Genomic DNA, 17865 nt, shown 5'->3' on the forward strand with positions numbered 1-17865 from the left:
GACATGCCTAATTAACTGAGCGCAGCCCACCGCTTTCGTTCTGCTTGTGAAAAATATTCATGATTAGAATATAATAACTTGTGTCGTTCCCTTTCATGAAGCCGTCCACAACTGAGGCTTCTCACTTCTCTTATTTCCTAGCAAGCTGTATGAAAACCAGGCCCAAAAGGTCTCCTCCGAACTTCAGCAGAAGTATCAGGAAGGCTCCAGAAAAGACAAAAGGGCTCAACAATAGGAAACGGCTCACGAAGTCTACATATTTATTCAGTAGGTGTGCAGTATGGAAGGACTAATTAGTATTAAAGATGTCAAATACCATGCTTCTAATTATACAGGTGAAGGTGGCACAAAGGAAAGTAAGCCCGAATGTACTTCTGAGATCACAAGGCTCGCTGCATACCCATGACTGCAAATTATTACATCACTCACTATTTTAGTGTTATGTGTTGTTTCCTGAAAGAGTGATCTGCGTCTTGCAGGTGTAGTAAAGTTAAGAACGGTCTCTTTGCTAAAACTGGAATTAGTCCTTTTATATTACAACTTTCCTGGGTTTATGTGTTCTGTGAGCATTCTTATAATAAATGTGGCTTTCTACCACCTGTATGAATTGCTCCAAGTAATTAAACACGTTTGCATGTCACAGTGGAGAACAAAGTGTCTCTTGTAGAAATGTATATGAAATAGCCACAGGACGCCTCAAAAGAACCATACAGAATGCAAGCTAATTTGGCATCTGTGGAAAGACTGTCCTAAAATCAGAGCTGGAAAACAATGGAAACTCACTTTGTAATTCAGATTAGAAAGTGCAACAGAATTATTAGAGCTGTATAATATTTATGTTGGTAAAAACAATTTATCCCTTCTTCCCTTAAATTGCAAGACATTCCAAACACCATCTGTGATGGGGGATATGCCTCCAATAACAGAGAAGTGGAATCGAGCTCACTTTAACACCATGAACACCATGTCTTGCTGTGGGACACCTTTGTATTGCCTTTACTTAAACAATTTGCTGTATATATCCTTATATCTGCACACTCCATTATCCCTAGGTATTTTAATACCGGCTTAATTCCGTACCACATAACTGATTACGTATTTTCTATATATATTTAGAGTTAAGAAAGGTCATGGATTCACATACTTTATTTGACATTGCTAGTTATCAAAAAGATTTTATATATTTTATGTAATTAAAATATAATATTTTATATGCCTGTATTGCCTGAATGGCTAGAACCAATTATACCAATAGCATTATAAAAAGGTATGGCATGACCTCCAGTTCACAGGCTATCTTTGATTATCTTCTTAATGGATATACAAACATGAGAAGACATCCAACCCTTGCTACCAAAACACAAGGAAAGTAACAGAATGTAAACACAAAGCTGCTAATGTACACACTGACACATGAATGACATTTACATTGTTCTGAATAAAATCCAGGATATCATTGAATAATAACTACAGCAAAATTGCAATAGCAAAATAATCTTTTAGAGTCAAATATGGCTCATTTGAAAAGAGAGTTTTTTCATTCAAAAAAAGGTGCAGCTAATAATAAAGTCTTTTAACCTGTATTTTGTTATAGGTGACAGGTGAACAAATCACAGGTCTTGAGTTTCTCTACCCTGCCTCTCTTGGTAACGTCATCTCCAGTACCATCTGCTACCTACCAGACAAACAGACCAACCACATAATGAGGTACCAGCTTCCACCCAGCTACCGTGACTAAATCAGAACAAAAGAATCAACGCCTCCTTCAACAAAGGAACACCAGTCTAAGCTGTCTTTGCTAATTGCTGGGTTTCAGGTTGTCTGTTACAGATTTTAAGTGAACTACAAACTTCCATCAATACTTTATAGCTGTTGGATAAAGGTACTAAGAATAAAAGGTAAATGGAAGCAAAAGGTAAGAGAGAAGAGAAGAAAGCTTAGAAAATAAGTAACTACTTATGGTAATTTAAAGGCTGTGGAATAATATAAACATGAAAGACCAGGGGGCAGAGTGATTGATATCTCATATGTTTTTGATGCCCCTACGGTTATTAGACTGCAATATATGGGAACATACAATAAACTATGAATTAAAATGTAATTGTAGCTTCAGGCATCTTCTTCATTGTCTGCTGTGGTGTTATGTCTTCATGCACCGTGATTGACAAGGTGTAATTAATCATCTTACTCAGTTGTAAATATGGGCACCCTTCACAGTAGGCATCAGGAAGTGTGTACCAGCAAAGGAAGCAATAGTTGACGCTGATATACCATTAAATCAAAATCAGAACGCTTATATGTTCAGAAATGTGTGTTTGGTGTGATGCTGTTATCATTTATTTCTAAAATACTGTACCAACAGATTTACTTGATTTGCAAGTTAACTACAACATTAACTGGTTTTATTTATTTTGTCTCTTCTTCATTTTTATAGGCAGTGATGTTGTTCTCCTAAAATGTGAGACAGTTTGCTTCTTGTCAGCAAGTGGAGCTCAGCTCTTCATCTCCCTGAGTTGCTGGAAAGAGACTAGCATGTTTCAGATTCAGTTGCTCTTTAGACTGACTTGAAATGATTCAAAGAAATTATTACTCCATTCATATATCACTTTTTACACTCCTTATATAACAAATGAGACATTTTGGGTCATTTTAAAGTGAAAGAGAATAATGAAATAATCTTATTAAGAAACACCATACAGTTTACAAATAGGACATTCTGGTCACAGATGCTGTCCCCAAACTGTAAATGAATGCATTTGTAAAGATGTTTCTAGTATTCAATGGTAAGAAACATTTTATATCTCTTTATTTTTCTAAATGATCACCATCCTTATCCAGTTAGTACAAAAATGGTGTATGAGTCACAGGAAATTTAAGTGGTTTGTCTCAGGAAAATTTGGTGGTTTGCATTTTTTTCACACACATAGAGCTGCTGAATGAATAATTGGCAACCTATTTAATGTCCTTTGCTTTAAAGCTGTCTAGTACATTTGCTGTTTAAAAAAATGTCTTTCAAAGCTGTTAAATATGTAACAAAAAGAGGTTGCTATCACCATTCTAACACGAACAAAGACATACAGTGAGCTGCCTCAGATACTTCCAGCACGGTATTAATTACAAACACAATAATAAATGAAAATTTGCAAAGTTCTCAAATTCCATTTCTTTCTAATACCAGCTAATGAATGTTTTATAAAAGCATACAGTAAAAATATCAGTCCGGGGATTAGCTATCAAATATTACGTAAACCAAGTATTTCGGGGAGAGTAGAGAATCTATTGGAACTATACTTTTACCATTTACCCCAGCAAGATCTGTAGCTTTCTCAGAAGCAAACCAAGCTCAAGACAGTGTAAATAGCACACTTTAAAGGAAATGATCAGCAAAGAATGAATTTTATTTTGATGTGAAAAACTGTCACTCACTGAGAAAGAAGACCAAATAATATTATTCTATAATATTAGCTAATTGTATTTGTCTGGGAAACCAGGAATATGCACAAAAAATCAAAAAGAAAGTTTAAAAGGAAAATACTCAGAATGTTTTGCCCAGATGTTGTACACTAATTGTTTGTCACTGGTACAGGCAATGGATTTCAGATAGAAATGCAAGCATGTATTTAAGTGAGATAGAAATAAGGTATCTTACATATTTTAGTTTATATTATATAGTCACAGCTATTTAAACAATTCCAAAACTGCCTCTACGGGTGTCAAGGAGGGAGGGAAATCTTCAACCACATGATCTTCTCTCCAGAGTCCTGTTAAATCCACTGAACTTAAAACAGAACAAGAAGTGTGAAATATAGGTTTGAACATGTTATGTCAGAAATGTAAAGGTTGGAAGCCTTTTTAGTAACTGGTATTAATATTGTATTAAATGTTATGAAAAGGTAGGTGTTGGGGAGAGGGGCTGGCTCATGTGCAATTTTGTCAAGGTTTTTATCTGTGATTATGATTCCAGATGTATCTATTCCCTGAGGAGAAAAATGAAGTAAAGTTGGCATGTGACATGTGTTTTAAGGTGTTTGGCACAATTTCCCAAAGTGATGACAAAATGTTCATTTTTATTACAGTGAATTGGTAAAGAAAATATGATTGTGAAGGTCAGTAGCTGAATATTTTAGATAAAAGTGGAGTGTTATTTTAGGGAATATAGATTTTTCGTGGTGTCTTTACATCTGGTTGCCTGACTCGAGCACCTACCATAGCTAATAATAATGCAAATAGAATGAACTTTACAAAACATGAAGTGGTAATTATTAATAATTTCAGTAAATTTCATGCATAGAATACGGTAAACATAGAAAAAATGTTTCTTTTTGCATCTAGTAATGTAGCTATTACTTGATAGGAATTTATTTTTCATCTATTTACTACAGACTTCTTTAATGGCCATTTTGCTAATCCAGTTCCTCTACAGTCGAAGCTCAAATAACTGTAATAAAATTCTTTTGTAGAAACACTTTTTTTTTTTTTTTACTGTAAATGGACAGATTTTTTTAACAATGAAGTGAAGGTATTTTTTTTAGTGGAAACTATTTTGTCTAAGTGCATATTAAGAATTCAGATAAGAAAGTTCCCTATGGCTACCCAGTTCCCCTTCTCTCTTCCCTCCACACCCCTTCTGCGTGTAACAGTATCACTAATTCCATGCTGACAGCAGGGCACCCAGGGCTACATTACCAGGCAAACACTCACTCATAAACATTTTACAAGTTCAATATCAACCAATCCTAGAGGTTTTGGAGGCTGCCCTGATTGGGCATCTCATGGATTTGGTAAACATGGCTACATAACAGAAATAAGGCTTGTAGAGAAAGACTCCTCTAGTACTGCCTCCTCTAAATAATCAGAGACTAAGAATATGATTCATTCCATATTTTATAAGTAAACTTCCACAGCTCTGTATCCATCTGCAAATATTCAGTGATGTGCGCAATACATTCCTTTCTGTTCTGCAACCACATTTCTTTGTGAATTTAACCACATCAGAAAGCACTTCAGATTTCTAACACAAATATTAGATGCATTTAATGTAAGGAAGCTTCCTTTATTGGAGGTGATTGGGAACATTTTGTATTTTATAGGTGTATTTAAGAGGTTAGCAGTAGGGGGGAATCGTCTGTGGAAAATCTGTCTACAGCTGAAATTTTTAGATGCAGAAGTGTTGCTGAAATGCCTAATACATTCACATTCTTTTGTTAAGTAGCTCACAAAAGTATCCTCTTAGCTACCAGGTTTTTTTTTTTTTTTAAGTCTTAATACCATTTCTCCTTAGCTGTTACTTGTTATTTTCAGTAGTATATACTTGTTTTTATTTTTCTGTGTGCAATTAGAGGATTTTCATTCTCAAGGGCTTCACTTTTTATCCACAGTTCCATCCATAGTTTAGTTGTTCTTTTAAATAATCTCCCACTACTTTATTTTATATTTAGTGCATGCATGAAAAGCATGAAGCAAGTTGCTTTGCTAGTAAATTGTACACAGTGGTTTACAAGTTTTCAAAGATTAATTTTCCACTGGATAGTTTTTCTGCAACATAAGATAGCCACAATTAAAGAAAAGAACACCAACGGTTAAGGTATTTTATAATACAATTTAGAAGTTATTTGTTGAAGTCTTTGGTTTTATATTTTAAATTTAGAACCCTATCTATATTTCAATGTCAGAAAAAAAATATAGAGGATTTGAAAATTCTGTTATTTTTCAGATGTTGAAATGTTCCTGCCTAAGGAAGGCAGAAGACTTCCTCACTAGATTTATTTTAAAACACTACTTTTAGATATTCATAAATTAAAATGGCAGTTTAAAATCAGATACTAATTACTATTTCATTTGATATTTTGCAAGATACCTGGCCACTTAATATTTATCCTTTATTTCCCTGAGTTGATCTAATTGCACCTCTCTATTTTGCATTTATTTCTCTTTGCAAACACTACATTATTCACTCTCTCCTGTGCTTATTAAACAGTGCCACCTGCACCAAATGAAACAAAGCTTCTCCATCAATCTATCCCAGCTAAAGAACCCTGACTATATATTATAATTAATTGAAGCTCAATTGAACACTTGAGTCTGAACTAGATACAGTAACCTGAAAAAAAACATTTAAAAATTTAGGATGTACTTTAAAGAAATCTTTTAAATGAAAATGTTCTCTCAAAACTGAGAACCCAACCTTGTACCAAGCACTCTTCATCATCTCTGCATAGTACCTCAAGTAGCAATTAGCAGGTCCTCTAATTAATTAACTATTCCCTGTACATCACAGAGATTTTTGTGGCACTAACGTCATCCTTCATAAGTGAATACCAAATCCAGTCAATATTTTGTCACTCTAAACCTTTATCCGGACTACCTGAATGCCCACCGCATGTCTCTGAAAAATGATTTCAGAACACAGAAAGCAGGTATGGAAACCAGATGCAAACTTTACAGTACTAGCCTATGTAATTAGAACAGATAAAGCTATAAATGACAATGTAGATACAGCGAATCTTATATATGCAAATATTTGCAATAAGAAGAAATCAGATAAGATACAAAGTGAAATAGTAATTGTGCAATCCTCTAGATATATTTAAGTAAAATTATTTTATTAAAAAGGCTGAATATACATTCAACTTTTAAAGTGCCGTGGGCTTTGTTCACTATGCTGCTTATCTTTAAGACTGTCAGCTCTCAAACAAGAACAGATTAATTAAGTGGCAGGTCAGACACAATAAGGTGAAAGGGCATTTCCAGCCAATCAGTGACATTTTGCCAATTTTATGTTTTACAAACTTTTCATATGGGCAGAAATGTGGCTGATTATTTTCAATGAAGTTTTCGTTTGGAAAAATATTAAGAAACTTTAAGAGAATTTACACCTGAAAATGAGACACACATTACGTATTGCTGGCCTTAAGATTTACAAAAGATACAGTATGTAAATCTGTTTATATAAATATGTATTAGATATGTGACTGTATGTGGCTATACGTGTGTATGTGAATGAACATATGTGTGTGTATCCATCTATCTGTTTGTAGATTCAGTTAGACATATGTTACCATTTCTTAGAGGCAAATATCTACAGAAACAATTCTTTTGGGTTAAGTAGTTTTCTTTAATTCATAGTTAGTTTATCGTCTGAGAGCTGTGTGTTCAGGAAAGATCCTGTGAATTTATGTACAGTATAATGAAATCAAATAAAGTATGCCTCATATGATTTTGCAATAATTACACATTAGCCACTCTCTTTCAGCATGCTTAATATTTTGAATTATGGAATAAACTTTATAGTGAATTTTAAAATAATAAATAATACATATGGTGGACTTGTAGAACTAGACACTGCAGAAATCTTGAGAAACAAAAAAGAATTATTATTTAAATAATTTGGTTTGTTTGCCAAAAGGTATTAAAATAAGAAAACAATTAACTGGAACTACTCATGAGAAGTAGTATTTATTAATTTACCAAAAGATAATAACCGCACCTCAGTAATGTTTGATATATTTTGTAAGAGCAACAGAAATTTTCCTTTTCACTTCGTGGATTCTATTAAAGCACTGTTATTGTAACTGCAGTTCAAAATATTTTGGCCTGAGTAAAATGTAAGGTAAAATGTAAGGTTAAATGAATAAGCTATGATTGTGTCTCCATTTCTTTCTGTGTAAATCTGCTCTTATCAATAATTCACTATGCATGTTCTACAAAGACTGTCTTTAGCATGTAAAATTTACCAAAGATAATAATAAAAAAAGAAATATTAATCTCTTTACTTGGAGTCCTTGTGTCATCATTTACTACCAAAATTTTCCAATAGATTTGGCAAATGAACACTCTATTTTGATACATCAGTCTCAGACAAAGGTGGACTCTGATGCAATTTTTCACTGTTCATTTCCCTGAATCTTTTGGGATATAAAGAATCGTGAACAAATACTTAACAGTCTGATCAATAACCATTGACCGTTTTGAGCCCCTCGTACCCTAACAAGCACAGCTTGATCATGTATATTTGATCATTGTAAAATTTCAAAGCACCTTGATGCAGCAGAGCAAGCCTTTTCATAGTATCTTTTTGTTGTTTCCTAAAGTATATGTTCCCCATGCTTTAGCTTTACCATTAATGGAAACTTACTGCACATATACTTGATGAAGCACAGGATCATTAATTTCAGTGTTACATATCCACAGTACTTTATATCAATGGCAAATACAAAACACTGTCCTAACATTTTAGGAGAGGAAACTCTGGATGTGCCTATGGATTCAATGGACCCCAGAGTGCAAATCTAAAAAGCTCTATCGTTATAAATCTTGCATTCCTGTTAAGTGCTGGCATGCATGTTACACTGAGGTGTGTTAAGTTTACTTTAGTGGAAATATTGTAATAAAAATCTTTCCCTTGATATCCGTTTAAATATATGTTCACATTTATATAAAATAAATAAATATGCAAGTTCACAGCTGTGCTAACCTCATCCTTCTTAACTATCATGTAAAGAGATAAAGATCTAAGTAAAAAATATTTACAGTGAAAAATGTCTTTGCAGAACTTTATTATTGTTTGCAATTCCACATGCACTGTTTTCATACAGGAATTTCAGATTATCATTAAAATATAACATTGATGCTGCATTTGTATAGCTGCCTTTTCTGCTTAGAATCATAATGTTTATTCTAACTTTCTGTGCTTATTATTTTAGACAGATATCAGTTTAATTAGCTTAAGATGTCATACTCTAATAAATACAGACGGGTTGCCTGGTTCAAGAGGAGGAAGGTGGCTGCAGATTTCAGAAGCACAGACAGTTAATGTTTTGTACATTATCATGTAAACAGTAAAAGGACAAAAATAATTACCTGATAAACTTTCCATTTCTGACTCTCCCCTATATGCTTTCTGACCGATTTTTCTATAGAAAATCCTTTCAAATTAAGCAAATGCTCTAAATATCTGCAGCATCTGCTGGTTCAGACACCTTCCTTTATGCAGAGAACCATTTTCATATGATAATACATGTAATATGATATAGAATGACAGAATGCATGACAGTTGCCCATAATACATAGAAAGTCACTCAAAGGACAGAAGCGACATTTGGATAATTAGCATCCATTGGGCAGTCAATCATGCGAATAGAAAAAACTGAACAAAACCCACAATGGAGTTAGAAAACAAAAGGGACCCTAGCCAGTCTCAGGATTAACTGCTCTAAAGCGATCTAAACGCTTTTGTATCTAAAGAACTGAGGCTCCCAGGGCTGCCCTGTTCCCCTCTAGATACCCAGGGAACTAATTGTGGCGATCAAAGTTAAAGCATTCTCTCTTCTTTATAGACTGCTAAATACATAGAAAAATTATTTCTCCATTCGTATTCATTAAACTATTTTAAAGTTAAAAAACTGATGCCATGTTCCTTTGCCAAGTGAAATGAGCCAGAGTACTGAGATTGTCCTGCTTTTATGGGAACACAACAGCCCATTTAATAAGTCTGCCTTTGTTTGATTAATATTATTTTGCTGTTGTCCAGTTTGCTATCTCTTTCTTTTTGGATAACATAGGCAACTGTCATTAAAAAACTCTTTTGTGGGAAAAACCTGAAAACAGTCAGGAATAATAACAATGCCCATTATCAAACCCAAGCAGGAAACGTCTCATAATTTCTTAGTTAGTAATTGCCACTTTATACAATAAATAAAATATTTTTTCACTCAATATAAGCTGCTCAGAATATTTCCTTTCCCCAGATTAGTTGGAAGATGAGGGCAGCCCCCTTTAAAGCTCCATTTAAAGAGAGAGAAAGAGAAGAGATACAGAGAGAGCCCCAGGATGTGGAAAGTCATGAAAATACCTACCCTGGAGACAGTATTCCCATAGGATCCTTTTCATACAAATTCCAACTTGCCTAATGCCCTTAATGAATGAAATAAAGAGAGAATTCGGAAAGGCCCATGCTGATGGCTCCTGCTGGAAAGTGTGTGGTTTGAGGCATAGCTGCAGCAGTTCTGGGAGGGAATCGGCTCCGGTCCCCATCAGCCAAGCAGACAGGAATCACTGGGGCGAATTCTTCCCCTCTCACACATTTGCAATTGACTTGAAATAACATCACGACACCTTTGGATAATTGACGCCTTCTTACCTTTCGTTGTCCTTTGTAATTAATATTTGTAGATCTAGAGGTTTCTCCCAGCCACAGATAACAGGAAGGTGAAAGGGGTGGGGAGAAAGAGAGAGAGAGAGAGAGAGTGAGTGAGTGAGTGAGTGAGTGTATGTGTGTGTGTGTGTTTGTGTGTGCGTGTGTGAGAAAGAGAGAGGGAGAGAGGAAAAGAGAGGAGAGAGGCTTTAGTTGTGTGTCTCTGTTTGGGGAATGGTGTGTTGGTATATTTGTGTGTATGTATATTTGGGGCTTTGTAAATCTCGAGGGTTCTAAAGGCAAGACAGAAAGTGAAAAGTATGATGAGCTGGATCTCCCTTGTCAGTCGTTATAGGGTTTAAGCAGTGACCTTCAACCCTTTTGCTCTGTGTCAGCCTCAACTTGAGCCCCCTTGCCCAGCTGCTGTGCCAGCATCAAAATGTAGAGAGGGAAAAAGGGACAGCAGAGGTAAGAAGGCAGAGAGAGATTGAGATCAGAAGGGCTTTTCGCCCAGTCAAATGGGCCTCTGGTGACAAATCAATCACAGCCTGTTCAAACCAATGATGCTGCCAGTCTCCAGCTCGCCAACCCCTCCACAACCTCCCCCAGCTCTTCCTGGCTCTCCGACATGACACTCAGCTGATGACTGGGGCTCCAGTCAGAGCAGGGCTGCTTTTTACAGGTTGATTTGGTCATTAGTATCATCTCCTCTCTCTCTATCTTCCTTTTGCTCTGTCTTTACTACCAACCATTTATTTATCAAATATTGAAAATAATAGTAGAAAAGGGATTGCGACACACAGAAATACTTGAAAATAAGTTCATATATAGCCTTGTTACAAGTACCCAGATTATTTATGTATTTGATTTTTATACACTTAGGAATAGCTGCCTGTTTTAATGTAATTAGTAAATCTGATCAATATAATCAGAAACAAAGACCTTAGTAGGCCTTAGAAGCTCTTCACTGCATCTCAATCGCTTTCCATTTATTTGTTTTACACTAATAAAACTGGCTTCTTCTTTTTTTTTTTTCACTATACCAATAGGACAGGAATAGTAAAGCTATTATTTTTCAATTATCTTTTGTGCAGGCAATTGCTAAAATACGATTTTAAAACCCCATCTAAATCCATGAGGCAGATCCTTAGCTGGAACAAATTTGCATTGCCACTGAAATTCATGTCTTTCGAAGGAAATAAATGCTAAAAAAGAAACCTTAACTTTATAGCTTGTAATTTTCACAATCTTTTGGTTCATGTTTAGTTTGCATAACATTTCTGGCTTTTTTTTAAATTGTATTTTCTGCTGAGGCCACATAGAGGCCACATACATTGAAGTACAACATCCAGGAATGACAGAATACCCTTCCAAGGAGTGTACAGTGATAAAACCCTAAATAAGGTAGAATAACAAACAAACAAACAATTACTACTAAATAATAAGTAGTTCTTTCAATAATGGCTTCCATTTAAATATCAAAAAGTGGTTTAAAAGTGTTAAAAAGAAAAACCACAATGCTAGAAGAGCATTTAAAATGTGCCAAAAGAGTAGAGTACTCTCTTACAGGTTTTGTGATCTTAGGGGATTGCATTCTCTGTTTCTTTTTTTCCCTCTCCTCCCACTCCCCCCACCCTCCAATCCTTAATACAAAGGGGGAAGAAAGTCAAAATAAGGTCTTAATAGAGCATATATTGGTCTCTTTTAGTCCTCACTAACCTTCAATCCCTAGAATAAAATCCTCCTCTGGACAAAAAAATGAATCTTGTACGTTAAGAAAAGGGGAAAAGTCCCTCCTTGTCCTCTCTTACTTAGTGGCAACCTCTTAGTTTAGAGATGTCTCATATGTGCAGTCAAGGGAATCAATGTACATTTTTATTAGCCAATTTACATGTTGGCTAGCAGAGAGCAACTGGCCAATCTGACATAATGCGGTGGATAAGAATGATGATGGAGATGCGTAGGATGGAGCTGAGCTCTTGCGGGCTCTGCAAAGAGAGCTCGGGCAAGGTACAGCAGCATCAAAAATATAGCACAATATACTAAAAAATACCTCCCCTATCTCTTTTCTAATATGATTGAACTCTGAGAAACTGAAGTGCAGTGCATTGCAGAAAGCAGTGTGGGGTGTTGAACAGCCTGTAGCTGGAGAGTGCTTCGTCTTTATCTTCAAAGCTGTCCTGTCAAATACAAGGTCTTTTTAACATCAGAGGGATAAAGTTTCTGATTCTGAAGGGTTCGTTTTCCTCTTGGTTTTCCTCTATCAGGAGTTAAGCCCATACGACCCCCACAGTAAGCTGGCTCCAGGATTGCTGCCCTGCTACTTGCCCCATGATTTGGGGATGCTTGTGTAGAACAATCTTGATTTGCTCACTGTTTGTTGGGTTCAGTTTTCTTCATGTTAGTTCTTTCTTCCATCTTGTGTGTCTTGAGGCTTTTGCTGTACAGCAGTGAAATGAACATTATGAACTTAAAGGAAAATTGTGGCTGGGTCTTGGAGAATAGTCATCTGTTGCAGAAAATGCGTAAGTCTGAACATGTGAGAATTAAACTAATGAGTTTTTTTTTCTCATTTCAGTCCGTCAGTCTCTTTTTTCAGCCATACCTTAATCGCAGTATTTCCTGACAAAATAATCCTAGCTCCTAAAAAACCTAAAACTTGTGCCTTCATTTCATTGCCTGTACTTTCTTCTACCAATATATACAAGAAATCAAGATGATTTACAAAATATGTGCCATTCTGTCATCTTATTGTCACTAAACAAGTAGTATACCTAAATCTAGTTCATTTCTAAAACGAAAATTCATTACATTTCTGGAAACTTGAACTATCAAGCTCCATGCATTTTAATTAGATTGTCTGTTTTTTCATTTATTACTAATACAGTCCTCTTAACTATGATTTATTTGTTAAACAAAGTGCCATAATCCGTCACTTATTCATCTTAATTTCAGCAAAATTAAAGTAGTCGCTGTTATATTACACCTAATTGCACTTGCAATGAAAAGAACGGAGATGTTAATCAAAATAAATTGAAGATAAACAATAAAATCATTAAATCTTTGCTGCAGTAAGTGTAACTAATCAGTTTTGACTTGAAGCGACCGAACACAAATAATGAATCTGTCAGTGAAGACGCGCTCATTAAATACAGCCTAGTCCGCTAGGGTCCTGCAGGCAGCCTGTAACACACATCTCTGTCCAACCCTCTAGTGTCTATCTGCTATTGGGGGAAAGCAAGGGAAAAAGAGGAAATTTTATATGTTTTTCAAGACTAATGTATCTATATATTGCAGTTTGATTAAGGAAAGACGCAAATGCCACAGGTATATAGTAACCTCTGTAAACACTGTGCCAGCAACAGTGAAAGACTGTTATTTCCAGTAACCAGCAGGTCACAGAAAGAAAAGGGGAGGGGGGGAGGAAAAAAGCAGAAATTCAGAGATATGAGGGATTTCTTTTTAAAATGTACTGGAAGTATTCGTTTCATAGCAGGTCACCGAAGTTGATACTGCATTAAATAGTTGTATTTTGCCCTAGTACAAATATTGATTGTAGTCCTCTGCTATATCCACACAGTAGGGACAATACTTGCATGAATAATATAAGCTGTTCATATACTCATTGCTTTACCACCATTTACCACTTCTGACCTTAACAGGTTATCAGAAGAGATGAAATGGGGACTCCAGGTGTTTCTAAGTGTGTTGTTAGACTGGCAAGGAGTTCTGTATCTCAGCAGCGTGGTGAGCTGATCTAGAGCAATCACCACTTTCTACCTCAGCTTCTGAATTGTTTACTAAGTTATTTCCATTTCCTCAACAGAGTATTTTCTGGTAATCACTAGGTGAGCATGAATTTACATGGCAAAGAGCAATTTTTCTTAAAATATTTTTGAGTACTACCTCTTCATCTGATACAAGACAGCAGCTAGGGGCAGATCTGAAATACAAGCAGCGGACCCAATTGTGTGGTCCTTAATTGGACTAAATTACATCATTATTTTCTTGAACAGCACTAACAGTTTCTAAACTCTAGAAAATGTTTTTTATTTTTATGTTTCCCTCCCTGTGTTGCACCAATCATTTTGCTTATTCACAAATCTTACTCTCCTTTATCTTAACCCTTTACTAAACAACATAGTTCAGATTAAAATATTGATTAGCACAAAAGATGTCTGCATTGCATTTGGAATCATAAAATAACTGATCAACATTTTACAACACTAATGCTTTCTGCTGTATTTTAAACAGCTTTCAGTCCAAATGATACAGTAATAATTTAACAGTTAATATGCTCCAACTCAAGCATATCAGAGAATTTCGTGTCCCCTTCCTCTTGTCTTTGTGTAGATGATAGAAGATATTTGGATCATTCCAAGCAAAAACAATTATGGGAGAACAAGGTTTCACATCCTGGACTCATGGCTGGACCCTACTGTGGGCAAGTTTTTCATCCCTGCTTTTCTCCTGCTAGTGTGATTTGATTTCTGTTAATAAATAACCTTTTTTTTTTTTTTAACTTTTAGCTGATGGACCTTATATTTAGCTTCGGTTCTGCATCTTTCCAGCATTTATAATGCTTAACTTGAGACTCAGCATTTCTCAAGGCATTCATTGGAATGATTTATATGGGCTTTGCTAGCACAGTGGCAGGTGGGAAATTCTAGAAATTAAAGATTGGCTGTTTTTCACTGATATAACTATAAGCACATAAGTAGTAAATATTACTATTCCTAATTTACAGAAAAGAAAATAAAGATACAGACTGAAAAGTGGCTGGCAGGAGCAGAAACTCAGTAATGATAACAAATTAAGAAAAGGACGGACTTGATCCTGCATTACTTCATCAAAAACTCCTACAAACTTCAGTCAAAATCTACCTTGAAAGAAAATGATAGATTAGGGCTCAGGAGCTGCATAGTGGCCTGTCTAAAGTTAATCTGAGAATCTCATTCCAGTTGCTTTCAGCAGGTCTCTAAAAAAATTCACCAACACAAGTGGCACTAATTGGACCCCATGTTGGGAGAATTCACAGAGGATCTTAGGATTCAATGGGCCTTGGAAACTGAACTCCCTCTCCTATCTAGATGTGGCTCCTTGAGGTCACAGTTAAAGCACACCAGGGAGTCAACGTGGAAGAAGGTTGCTTTATTTTTACTTGTGCTTTACCTTTCCTGTATGTAGCTAGAATACTTCAATATTCATGCTTCTCAATGTATCACTTTTTACTTGCTCTCTATTTTAACTGCTATTCCTCCTACCCCTTCTTTTTTAAAATTTAAAGGATTTTGGACTTTGTTCAAGCAAAATACATTTCCAAAACACAAGCACTGATGATACATGGTTATGAGCCTGAATGACAAGCAGTAGGTACACAGTGATTAAGGAAAGAGGGAGTGAGGAGGGCCTTGTGAAGGAAAAAGATTCAGTCTTCTCTTTAGTCCCATTCTGAACAATAGTAAATGGTTGGGCATCTATGAAGAGATTTCAAGAAAACAAGGTGAGATTTTGGTTTGGACAGGAGGAGATGCGTTTGGAAGAAATAAGTAGATCTAACAGTTGGTAATACAGAGATAATAGCTGAATCTGAGTTTGATTATGAGATTACACCAAAATAAGATTTAGTAGGAGACGAGAAGGCAGCAAAAATAGAGCTCTACTAAATACCTTCAGAAAGTTGCAGATGTGATGCCAGAAAAAAAGGAGCAGTGAAGAAGTGATTAGAGAGGGAACAGAAGAGAATGGGGTCATGGAAATCAAGGAGGACAAGATGTCAAAAAGGAGAAGTCAGTCAACAACTTGGAATGCTGACATATAAAGGAGGATGAAATTGGAACATTAGTTCTCAGCTTTAACACAGAAGAGGTCTAAACTGTGTATAGATCAGACTAACTCAGACTAGGTACTCAGCTACCACAGTAATAGCTTTTGTTTATGTAAAGCAATCAATCATTACAGATAGATTAAAAAAACCCAGAAGGACGCACTTCCTCGATTTATGCATGTATCTTATCAACCTGATGGCTAACCAGTCATGTATTAAAAGCAGCACAATAATGGTTACTCAGCCTCTGAGAGAAAAAAGCAAAGGAAGTAAAATAGGAGAGATTCTTTAGAAGTAGAAACATTTTAAACTGTATCACAATATAATTTTGCAGCCTAACAGTGTAAGAGATTATAATGTTGCAAAGGAATAGAATTAATCTGAACGCCAGAACCGCTCACAGTTATGGAAAATTTACATAGCAAACTTGAGCAATATGTTTTCTCAAAAGATAGTGCCGGTCCTCTTTGACCGGTTGTCTTTCAAAACTTGTTATGTTTTATTTCAGTAAACTATTGGATTTAGTGTTGGCTTTTCCATTCTTCAACTTTCTAATATAATTGATAAATTCTTCATATTTCATTTAGTAGAGGCAAATTAGCAATCTGATTATGTCACTTTGCATAAAAAACTATGATTTAATCTAGTGATGTTGAGAAGGTTCAACATTGCAAAACACAAGCCCTTCCCTTGGATATGCTCCAAGGATTCTCTAAAGTGCTTTAGGAGCTTTATAGACTGAAGTATATATTATAGAACACAACTAGTAGGAAGATTCTGTATTTACTGGTCACCATACAGCATCCTTAGTTCTCCTTCTAACACCAAATTTGTTTATCTTGTAGATCACTGAAGTTCACCCAAAAAATCAATCATCTCTTTAAGTTAAAAAGAAACACACAACCACATCAGTTTTGCCAGTTACTTTGTTGATTTCGTGAAACATTTCAATCTACAAGGGCAACATTTGACTTAGTACTGAAATGGACTCTTCCTAACTGTGAAAAGTGGCATCTCCTTTTAATTCCTCTGTGTTTGACAGAACCCCTCTTTACTACCTAACACAGTGTAGTGTGCTGGTTTATCTATTTTCCCAAAAGCTATGCAGAAAATGTTAATGCAAACAAGTCATTTTTCTTCTTTTCAGTGCTTCTATATTCTTACTAGCTTTCTTACTTTTCTACCAAATAGCCTACCGGACCTACAAAATATTTGTAGGCTTGCTGCTTCTTAGTACTTGAAAAAAATCTTTTCTTCATGTCAGACTATATGCTCCCCAAATCCTCTGTCATCCTTCTAATCTCCATTGTGCGTCTTAGCCACTGTATTTTATCCCTATTGACTTCACAAGAGAATTCCTTTGTTTAGAAAAATACACATTTCACTGTACTAACTTATTGTACCTTTCTGTAGCCATATCGCTTATTTTTTGCTTGTCAGCGTCTTTTTTTTTTTTTGTTTAGGATTATACATGCCTTCTGTTACACTGTTATGGTTGCTCAAGTAGCTTCCATGCTGAGTCCAAGGATTTTAATTTCCTCACTTGTGACTTTAGGGTCTTTTTAACTAGCTTCCTCATTTTTGGTACAATCTGTCCCCTGAGGATGTTGAAGTTAATTATATTGTGGTCACTATTACTTAGTGGTTCAACTTTAGTTACTTTATAAACTAACTTCTGTGTATTACTTGAGAGAGGCTTTTTTTGTCTTGGTTCTTTGTAGCTCTAAGATTAAAACAACTAACATATGTATCAAAACTTTTTTTTTTTTTAAAGTATCCCAGTAAAACTAATTGGAAAGTCTAGGGAAATAAATGTACTTAAGGGGGAACTAATATAAAAGACCAAGGGTGTTACTGTAACACTGGTGAAATGCCACCTAGTCTTCATCAATCGTAAAACTAGAAA

The 17865-nt window shown here is 35.4% G+C and overlaps 1 protein-coding gene across 1 annotated transcript in view; it reads right to left on the reverse strand.

Annotated features, from left to right (window-relative positions):
* Positions 1-17865, reverse strand: part of LHX2 (LIM homeobox 2) — a 51237-nt gene that overhangs the window by 22605 nt on the left and 10767 nt on the right. The gene's annotated exons all lie outside the window — the stretch shown is intronic.

Source organism: Struthio camelus, chromosome 20, assembly GCF_040807025.1.
Source record: "Struthio camelus isolate bStrCam1 chromosome 20, bStrCam1.hap1, whole genome shotgun sequence".
NCBI lineage: Eukaryota > Metazoa > Chordata > Aves > Struthioniformes > Struthionidae > Struthio > Struthio camelus.